The sequence below is a fragment of the Nilaparvata lugens genome, unplaced genomic scaffold (genome assembly GCF_014356525.2).
Source record: "Nilaparvata lugens isolate BPH unplaced genomic scaffold, ASM1435652v1 scaffold6209, whole genome shotgun sequence".
NCBI classification, from domain to species: Eukaryota; Metazoa; Arthropoda; class Insecta; order Hemiptera; family Delphacidae; genus Nilaparvata; species Nilaparvata lugens.
The window spans coordinates 1-11,027 of NW_024091968.1; the positions used below are offsets into that span (position 1 = coordinate 1).

The 11,027-nt window shown below is 34.0% G+C and overlaps 1 long non-coding RNA gene across 1 annotated transcript; it reads right to left on the reverse strand.

Annotated features, from left to right (window-relative positions):
- Positions 1-184: 184 nt before the first annotated feature.
- LOC120356225 lies at positions 185-7,072 on the reverse strand. Its single transcript, XR_005573969.1, has 4 exons — positions 4,538-7,072; positions 3,553-3,712; positions 2,376-2,475; positions 185-385 (listed from the first exon to the last, which is right to left on the reverse strand). It is a non-coding gene; the product is annotated as an uncharacterized LOC120356225 (long non-coding RNA).
- Between the last annotated feature and the right edge of the window lie 3,955 nt (positions 7,073-11,027).

The window sequence follows — 11,027 nt, forward strand, 5'->3', positions numbered from 1 at the left end:
TGTTTCTATGCATGTTACTAGATTCTGTTTTTAACTGTAAGTTTTCACTACCAGCTTGAAAGCGCTTATATGAGCAAACTTGCTCATAGTGTAACTGTACCCTCATTACACAATTTAAAAAAAAAATTATAAATACATTTCTGCAATTTTGTAAATTTCAATTGATATTTTCAACAATATTGAGGTTTCAGGGATTGATTATTCAATTAAAAACCGTAATTATAATCAATAACTAATTTATTGTTTATGATATCAGTAAATTGAACATGTAGACACGTTTTATGATCTTTTCTGTCACTACTATTATATTATTATCTATTCGAGAGGTTCATCTTCACAATCGGTGTCGATTATTGTTATTGTAGCTGGTGTTGATGGCTGATTCCTGGAAAAAATGAAAATAATAAAAAAATCTGAAAGAAACTAATTCAAAGCAGAAAATAGTTGATCAATTTGTTTTATTAATACTTAATAGTTATAATTGGATATGAAATCATAAACTTGTATTTTTTATTGATAGAAGTTGTAGAGAATCAGATTCTGAAGAAAACGTTGAATGGCGGTGATTGTGTTAAAGTGACTCAAATTTCAGAAATCCCGATCGGAAGAAGACAAAATAGTCAAACCATAGCACATCTGAATCAGTGTTTAGTCTCTCTATTTTGATCATTTGATCACAATTTCTGAGTCTTGGGTAAGTTTTACACAATCATGCCAATCAACATTCCCTCCAGAATGAAGTTATAGCTAGAGTACCCAATAAAAAAATTGTTGGTTGATGAAAGACAAGGTTATTAAAAACAAGGTTATTCCGATTTGAGGAAACTAAAAGTGATGGGGAACCCGAAAAATAGTACAGATCAGAGATCCCGACTACATTTGAGATCACGACTGGCGCATTGAAAATATTAATCATATTGAGCTTTCATGGCTCATAACATCCACAAGGTTGCTTTAATAAAAAAATTATTGATCAATTGAGTTTTACATTTTTACCAATGTTTCACTAATAATATCATGTTTCTGTAATGTTGAAATCAGATCTATTTATTAGATTTAGTCCAAGTAGAAACCAAGTGAAGTGTTCTATTTTGAGAAGTGTAACAAGATTACAACATAAATGATATTATTGTCTTGCTGAAAAAACAAGTGCATGCGCACGGTACTAGAATTTCTGATCTGTAGCACTTCAAAAGGCCGGGACACATATAAACGCACCGAGCCCGTGCCGAGGTACGGCCGAGCTACGCCCGCGACACGGTGATGGTGATAGGAGAACACACATATCCGTGCTACAGCCGAGCGGCAGCAGTGTCTCAGTTCTGTAGTGCTACTGTGCTCTGATTTCTGAATGTGTTAAACTATTGTTAATAATATAACACTATTAAAGCTTGTTACATCCGATTTAAATTTATATTTTTCAATTTTAAACTAATTACCTGTAGACACAGAAGATGAGAATCATAGTGCTGGTAAATATTTCGGTGCATAACAATACCACAATCAGTCATGTGTTGGAAATATAAATATAAGCAATAAAATTGTTATCTTCTGCCGTATGTAAATCTAAACGTAATTGGTTTTGAATTTAAAATTTAAGACACAGTCATGGGTTCATCTTTTATACTTTTTGCTGTTTATTTTATTATTTTTAATATTATGTCTATTATACCTTTGGCTCAAGTTATTTGGTTCTACTTCTACTTTAACTTATTTTTCCGTTCAACCATATTTCTCATCACTTCGATCGTACCAAACTGGAAAATTACGTATCTCTTCAATAAGTTTTTCACTCTCTAAGTTAAACGAGCCCACACCGTCACCGTTAAAAAGTAAACTGAACTAGTCGGTGACAGCGCGGGCACGGCTCGGGCAACAAACACGGTGACGGTACTTACGCAGTGCGGTAGTGTGTGTCCCTACACGTTTGAAAGCTTTTGTTTTCTCTCGCCGTAGTACGTCCGACACTCGGCCGTGCCGCGGCGCGAGCTTGGTGTAGTTATGTGTGTCCCGGCCAAAAGTTTACTCTACCTACGCGATTTTCATTTCGTCCCAATATCAGGCAGTTATGGAACAACCTTCTTTTTAATAACATTGGGTGAAAGATGCTTATTCAGGAAACATCTCAATACAGAGTGAGTAAAAAGTTTGAAAACGGCTTGATACTTTTCATAGAGGTGATTTGATGGTCGGACGTAGGGGATCGTGCTAATATAAAAGTTCCCATACTCAATCATGACATTAAAAATTGGTCTGCTATCTTGGCTCAGTGATATTGAATCCAAGCTCTTTTTTTCGAATGGGAAGATGGTCGTGTTATACATGATTCCAATGCTGTTTTTCAAGAAAAATTGAATTGTAAGATTAATGCTTACATTTTGTCCAACTTGGATTGGGCTTGTGCAAGCCACGAAGCCGCTTTCAACTAGACCTGCTTCAATTCTGCCTTCGGCCAGCACCGGTTTGTAGCAGCTTCTGTAACAATAAAATTTATGAGAACACTAATCATATCACACATTACTCATTACAATGCGAAAGAAAAGTATAAAGGACAAACAATGTATGAACAAAACTACTTTTTCTAGGTGGGATCGGCTGGAAAGATAAGATGAGGAGCAAGAATATTTTATAAATCATGGTTTATCATGTAATAGGCAGATTGTAGTAAAACATGAACAGGAAAGTGTTTAGAAAAACCGATAAGAAGTCTGGGTGAAATAATTTGAGAGGAAAAAGTGAATCTTCTGAGCATGTTATAAGAAAATTGTAATATTAATGAATTTCCAAAAATATCCATTATTCAGTAATGGAATCATGCTTTTTATTATGTAGAATTAACGGTGCCCTACAATTAGTAGGCCTATCACCTTGATATTCTAGAAACTCGAAATAGAATGAAATATATTTGGATAAAAGTCATTTATCTCTAGTTTTCCATATAGTATTTCTTTATTGGAAATTGAAAGCTGGTCTTGTTATGCATGATAGGCCTATCACTTAACTTGCTACCGCAAAGCAAGTAGGCCCCGCCCTCGGAGGTTGAAATGAAGGTAACGATTCTATTCTATTCCAATACGGAATTTCAATATGAAGTGAATGGTGAGAACCTTGAATCAATAGGACAAACTGTTTCAAAGCTATGTGGAGTGTTAATCACAGACTTGTAGCTTACTACAAATCAATTGCTATTTCCAATACTAATTAATGATCAGTATTATAATGACCACCTCCCAAATTGAAAAAAATCAACTTAGAGATCCAATATTGCAGATCCAGGATGGAATGACTTCTTTTTTTATTAAATAGAATAGAATCACTTCTTCATTTTAATGACATGGCGAAGTTTGGACAGTAATGTCCACTCAACCACGGTGTTTGTGGATGTCATGTTTAATGGCGAAATAAAGTTTTTGAGTCATACAGTGAAGTAGAATTTTCTATTCAAGTGGGATTTTGTCTGACTGATATTGATATTGCAAAATTAGAGTTGTTTAAAAAATATAAAGCAAGCTACACAGTGAACTTCAAAAGAGAAATTAGCTGAAATCTTACCAATCATAACTTCAGTTATCAGAAGGTCCTTGAAAGGTTTTTCTCTCTCTTATGGTCGTCCTTGCTTTGGATGGTAAGGAAGGGTCACCAGCTTCCCCATGATACTTGTGATTGTGCGCCCTTCCGAAGCTTTATCGGCGCATGACGCGACATACGTCTCCTTTGAACAATGAAAAAAATACTTTAGTTGAAGAATAAAATTAAAGTATTCTCAAAGGGATCAAGTATGTCTAATGAATTCATAATGTAACCTTTGATTTTTTGCAATTTCCAAAAAAACTCTATTAAATAACAGATTATGTACGGTATGTGAATCATTTTTGTTCTAAGTGCTAAGTTCGGTTCCATTTAGTGGATAATTCCACAGGTACGGCAAAAAAAATATTGAACTAGGTGTTTGGATTCAGGATTGAATTCGGAAAAAATAATTTTAAAGTTAGTGATTTGAAAAGATTTTGAAACGCTGAACATTTGAAAAAAAATTATAGGCTCTGATACTCTTATACCGATGGAAATAAGAGACTAAATAATTTAGTGTCTAATTATTTATTTTTAGCTTGAACCTCCTTATTATCCCCCAGTCATACAATAGCCCACAAATTTGGGTTGGGTTATAAATTATAATTTAGCCCACAAATTTGGGTTGGGTTATAAATAATTTATAATTATAAATAATTATAATAACCCAACCCAAATTTGTGGGCTATTGTATGACTGGGGGAAAATAAGGAGGTTCAAGCTGTAGCTCATATATTACAGCCTACTATAACTATAATGTGTATTCAGGATAGGTAGAATTCAACTGGTCAACCAAAATAAATCAATCAACCCACCCTTATAGAGAAAAGATAAAACACAAGCTACATCTATAATATAATAATGTATATTATTTTCTCCAAGCTACCCTATAGTAGGCCTAATTATACTTTTATCAGTCTAACTGATTCAAACTTCCATAAATTTAGTAATATTATTGTGTACTTACATTGATGATAGAAGATCACGTGACTTCAAAACAAATAAATGCCTGGATAAAACACTGGAAACAGGAAATGTACTCTGTATTCAATACGTGATGAACTGAAACTAACCCTTGCGACTGCATTAGACAAGAAGATCAAGTCCAATAACTATATAGCGAAAAGGCAAACAAAACTCAAAAAGGCGCGAAAATACTTCGACAAGGAAGGAGTGAGTTTCGAGAGAGAGAGCACGGCCGTGGACAATGGTGAAAGTTAGGCCTACATACTATTACAAAAGTAGGAGCTTGTAGGAGGGGGAGAGACTCAAACAATATACCGTACGGTACTAAAAAGTATAGCAATAGAAGACAACCAAGAAGATGGCGGAACTGCCGAAAGATCTCGTTGTCCAGTGAGTGATTTATTCATTTATTGTAAAAATATCTGACTGCTAGTCGTTTTTTCTAAAAGCAAAAAGAGATTTAATAATAAGCAGTTCGTGATGGAAAACAACATTGAAGAATTCAATAAAGACATTTGCAGTTGAAAAGAGAACATACAGCGTAGGGATTACGGATTAGATTAGATTAGATTAGAGTTCTTTATTCATGCAGGCCTATGTTATGTTACAATATAATACACTGCTGGCTTATACACTAATTTAGATTGAATGGCAATATTTCTTATTATTGAACGAATTTTACAAGATATGAAGAATTAATTAATGAGAATAAAGATTGAATGCAATTTTTGAATAACGATAATTGGCCGAACGCAGTGAGTTCTATGATAACTCGGATTTTCTTTCGTCTGTCTGTATGTAATGCATTTACGGCCAAACAAACGCGTTGATAGAATTCTGAGATTTGGCAAGAATGTCCCTTTCTTACTGCGCGTGCAGTACACCAACTTACACCTTTGTCTCGATATGGTGTAACTAAAAACTATTTGCACTCAACTTCAAGCCACAAAATAAAATTATAATTAAGAAAGAAATGTTATTGTTGTGATCATGCTCTGATCTGATCGAATAATAAACACCGATTCTGGTAGAAGTAAGTATTCCTGAGAAATAAGCGATTCTACTACTGAAAAACTTTCTGTACCGGAATTCTAATATCAAACCTCCATACCTACAATCTGATAATTTCATATTATAATAAGAAAACTATTTTCTTGAGCTTCGTGAAGCCAGTGATAGTTAAGCCAGTTACACACATCGATTTTTGGACGATCGATTTTTTGCCGTCCTTATGAAATTTACCAGATTAAACGAGACTTGAAACTCTTGAATACATTATCTGTTTGCCAAGTTATGCAACTGTCGGAAAAGTAATAAAATAATATCCTCCCCATTAATACGCGACCGGAATAAGATTGATACGATATCAGAGAAAGTGCAAAATGCTAAAACTAAAGAAGACTTGTAAAATGCTGTGAGACCTCAAAATTAATCTATATGGTTCAAATTAGAAAAGAGATAAAAAACTAAATTGCCATTCATCCCCATTTAAAAGGATTCTCAACTCCGGCTACGAAATGATCTTGGCAATATAATTTCGCTTGTATTTATGCAAAAAACTAAGCACCTGAATGAAGTGAGTGAGGCGTGAGCTATTTTCTCTTTCTCCTTCATGTTGTGTATGAAAAATCATGTTGTATTGTCTCTTGTGTGATAATTATATTTTACAAGCTCATTCCAAGCCTTGAAGAACCACAGATTAATCTAGAATCACTATGATTCTCAAAAATGTAGTAATTCCAATGATTGAATTGACTCCTGTACAGGGGAGTATCGTTGGCATAACATTTGCTGTTCTCACAACTTTCCTTGAATTGGTTCCTGAGTTTCTTTTATAGAATTCAATTTGATATCTCTAATCTATTCCAATACTCAACCATGAAAACCAATTTTCGAATCATAGTCTCAATCAGAACCTTTGGATATCGATCTTCTAGTAGTTAACAGAACCAAAATGCAAAGAGTATAAAAAAACCCACCAGTCACTGGTGGTAGGGCTGTGGTTGGGTGCAAAGTAAATTCTGTTATTATTGTAAATGGAAATAAATACGAAATATCTCCACTTTCGAGGTGAATTTCATTTCAAAGACTGGAGAGATATCGTCTATTTTTCTTTCAAATAGTCTCCAATTTATCATAAGAGACAATACAGTAAGTTAATATTCTTTGACATTCAATATTTCGATTTCCGTTAATTGAATCAAGCGACTACAATGTAATTGAAGGTATTTAAGTGCTCTCTGATTAATATATAGATCTACTGGGTAGATTAATTGACTCAGTATGTAATTAATAACTTGATTGTTGAATTCTGGAAATTACTACTTATCACAATTTCCGAAAAACTACTTTATGGGTTGTGATGAAACTTCTTATTTCTTATACATAGAAACATTAAAAATAAAAAACAACAGCTTTCTAAGATCCTAGATGTTTACCAATAATGCAGCTATCTTGTGGATATAATAACTTTAACTTCAAGAAACTTTCAGGACTGTTTTCAGAGACAAATATTGTTGAAGCGTTTGAGTTATATAAACTGTGATGAGCTTCTAGCAAATAATGTGATACAAATAAGATACTTTTTTCTCCTCTCAATACTCTCAATATTATTATGATAGTTTTTGTGATTTGTTGATACACAAAATTAACGATGCATTTACTCCGCATATGCTGGAAGTTTAGGTGTGATTGATTAATACAGTACCGTATCAATAATGAAATCAAATATTGGGCTTATCGAGAAGTAATGACAATCGTTCAAGTATTTAGTCTGAATCGTATCTGAAAATGACTCTTCAACATCAGTAGCAAGTTCTATTTGCACAAAAGAGGAAAATCTATACAGGTTTATTTCAACATGAAATTCAATATTGTGTCATCCAATAAAGTATGTAATGAAAACATTTGTGGTATGTTGGGTATGCTCTGTAGATGTGAGATTCTCTAAAATTATAATTAGTAGATAACCCGTGTTCCGCAATGGCGGTCTAATTAAAAACTTGACCCACTGAAATATTCAAGAATTCAAAATAGGCCTAAAACCATCCTCGGTCAATTAAGAATCAATATGCAAAATATTTCAAGTCAATCAGCTCAGTAGTTCTGGTGTGATGATACGTCATTCGTGAATTTCCTGTCACCTACGTCTGTCTATTAGCCAATATTATATCCTTAATTAGGCTATATTATAGATAACTCTAAAACATCAACACAGACAAATTATTATCGTGATTCACATGATACGGAAGATAATTGAATGAAGATCTAGAACTTACATGTAGGCCTACATTATTTTGCTGTAAACTTACTATATTCTTGATACATACTATACATTAGGATAGGAAGATAGTTATGAGAGTTTCAGCAGCAAATCTTCCAAAAACTAGTGTGACAACCTCTTTCATCTACAAAAAGTGTTACAAAACTGTAGTGTGTTCTGTAAAATGTTATTGCCTTTATATTATATTTGCGACACGTTTCCTACAATCAAACTTCTATATTATGCATTTATAATATTTCAAACGTTAATTCATTCTTCAGAAGTTCATATTTCTTAACATTTATTATGTTTCTATAAGAGAAACTATGGAATATTATAGAAACTTATAGAAGATTAGAAAAATCTATGCAATACAGGTATGACTCATCCAATTCAGGTATTAACGGTTGATATAAGTGAACAGTTCACTCACAACTCAGATTACGTAGTGACAGTGGACTCTATACTAAATAGGCTATGTATCGTTCATGTACTAGGCTATAGCCTACTTCAAATTATGGAACAGTACTGCGATGTACTAGAAACTCGAAACGGAGAAGCAGTATTAGGCTACAGTTTAGAATTTAGTTTTTCAGTAGGCTACCTGCCAGCAAAGACAAGAAGATTCTCAGCCAAAAATCCAGTTAGTGGTGTGTCACACTCTTTTGAATTCTGATCTATTGATGCGAATTGGAATCATTGTCTACTTTTCAACTTTTTCCCATCCAGAAAGGTTTAGAAGGTCCCTGCTTTGTAAATACTGCAGCTATAGTTGAATAGCTTTAGTTATACATACTAGGGATAGTGGGCAGTTGGATGAGTACTTATATATACAGGACAAAACATCTTCTCTCGCTTTCTCTATCACTTCTCTCTCTCTCCTCCCCTCTTGCTTATTCACCCCCTCTCTCTCCCGCTTACTCACTCACTCAATCTCTCACTCACTCACTCTCTCTCTCACACACTCTCACTCTCTCTCTTTCTGTCTCTTTTAATTAATTTTTTATACTTTGTAAAATTTGTTCAATAATTAGCATTACCGTAAATTTATGTATAAGCCAGTAAATATTGTAACATACATAAATAAGACAATCATGCGTGGGGCGATTTGCTATAGCCAATAATGTGTTTCGCTCAAAGCTGAAGAATTATATTGGTTGATTGAGAAGCGTTTATTTATATTTATTCAACCGCATAGGGATGTTACAGTATGACAAAGATCTCAAGGTGCTCTTTATTATGTATTTATTTTTTCAATAGATGGCCCGGTTGCACAAGAGCCGGTTAAATTTTAACGGTGATTAATTTCACGAGAACCAATGAGAGAAGCCGTCTTTTCAATAAAGACTTCTCTGATTGCTTCTTGAGAAACATAAAATCTTTCTACATCAATCTTGCTAAATGGTTAAAGCTCAAGAATAGGGGTGAATTTAGCCAATATGATGACATATATTATATTATTGTTCCCCTCCTCAAGTACTATCATTTCAAAGAGTTTGAGAGATTTTAATTTTTGCAGAAATCCATGATGTTTTCTTCCATTCATGGAAAATTTCATGAAAAATGCAAATCTCCCAGATTTGGTTAACCTTCCGGCAGTCGCGCTGTTGTAAAAAGTACAACAGTGTCAGTTTTTTTGCTGCACATAGCTTGAATGGGATGGTGTCAGTGAATGAGTCACCTATGCATTTCAAAACTTTCTCCCCATTACTCCACTGAGTTCAACCATAGAGAAACAATAGCGTAAGTAGATATCCCATGGTATAGGGCGTTTATGTCGCAACTTTTACTGTTATCTCAAGCCGATTACTTTTACTGTTATCTCAAGCCGATTACTATCGAATATTGTCAATTACTACTGTTTTGACCTGATAAGAGTGTATGAACGGCACAATATGAGAGACTACCAGCTTCATAAAGCTTCACAGGAAAGAACTACGTGGACTATAGGCTTGAGATAAAGTAAAAGTTGCGACATAAACGTCCTATACCATGGGATATCTACTTATGCTATTGTTTCTCTATGGTTCAACCGAGCAATGGTTCAGTCTTTAGGTGCCATTTAGTCGCGACAGTGCATAAGTCGCACTGTTCATAAGATAGGGAAAGACTGTATACGGGAACTGTAGACGAACCAATAACACAGAATTGATGGCTTTGCTTGATGTACCTTATTGGGATATGAAATGGTAATCATCCAAATGTTCATAGGCGTAAAATAATCCAAGAAGATAGAAAAAGTAATTATACAATTAATTAATTAATATGTTTTGACAGTAATCAGAGTACATAACACTTGGAAAATTTGATGTTGTAAAAAATACAACACGCGACTGCTCGTGTGACTGAGTAGGGCGCGACTACCGGAAGGTTGATATTGGGGCTATGGATAGAGGTTGACCTAACAAATGTCGTGCTATAATATGAGACGTTTTGCTACAATACAGGGTGAGTTATCCACTGAAACATAAAGTGAGTTATTCATTGAAACATTATATAATAATCTTACCTCCACTCTCAAATCAGAAAAATCACCAATCTGCAAAATAGTTGAAGCTCAATAACACGAGTGAATTGCACCAAGATGTTGACAAATTATTGTTCCTCTCGTCGAGTACTTTCATTCCTGAGAGTTCGAGCGATTTTAATTTTTTACCATTTTTGCAAAAATGAGACTACCAGCGTCCCATGGTATAGGACGTTTATGTCGCAACTTTTACTGTTATCTCAAGCCTATAGTCCACGTAGTTCTTTCCTGTGAAGCTTTATGAAGCTGGTAGTCTCTCATATTGTGCCGTTTTTCATGAATTTCATGAAAAATGAAAATCTCCTATATTTGGTTGATATTCGTGCTATGGAAAGAGGTTGACCTAACAAGTGTTGTGCTATAATTATTAATATGAGACGTTTTGCTACAATACAGAGTGAGTTATTCATTGAAACAAAATCTAATAAAAAGAGCCCGAATATCAACCAAATCTGGGAGATTTGCATTTCCCATGAAATTCATGACCACAAATTAATTTTCTGAAATGAATTACCACACATCAAAAATAGAGAAACTGTCGTAAAAATCACTCTGTATAAACAAATAAAAATTAAGTTTATTTTAGGTCCTTCAAAATTATTTCTTTAATAAGTGAATATTTCCTATTTCAGTGATAATAATGTGCAATTTCTTGTCTATGTTTGGTTTTGAAGCATCTAAATTGATAAATTCACTTTGTGG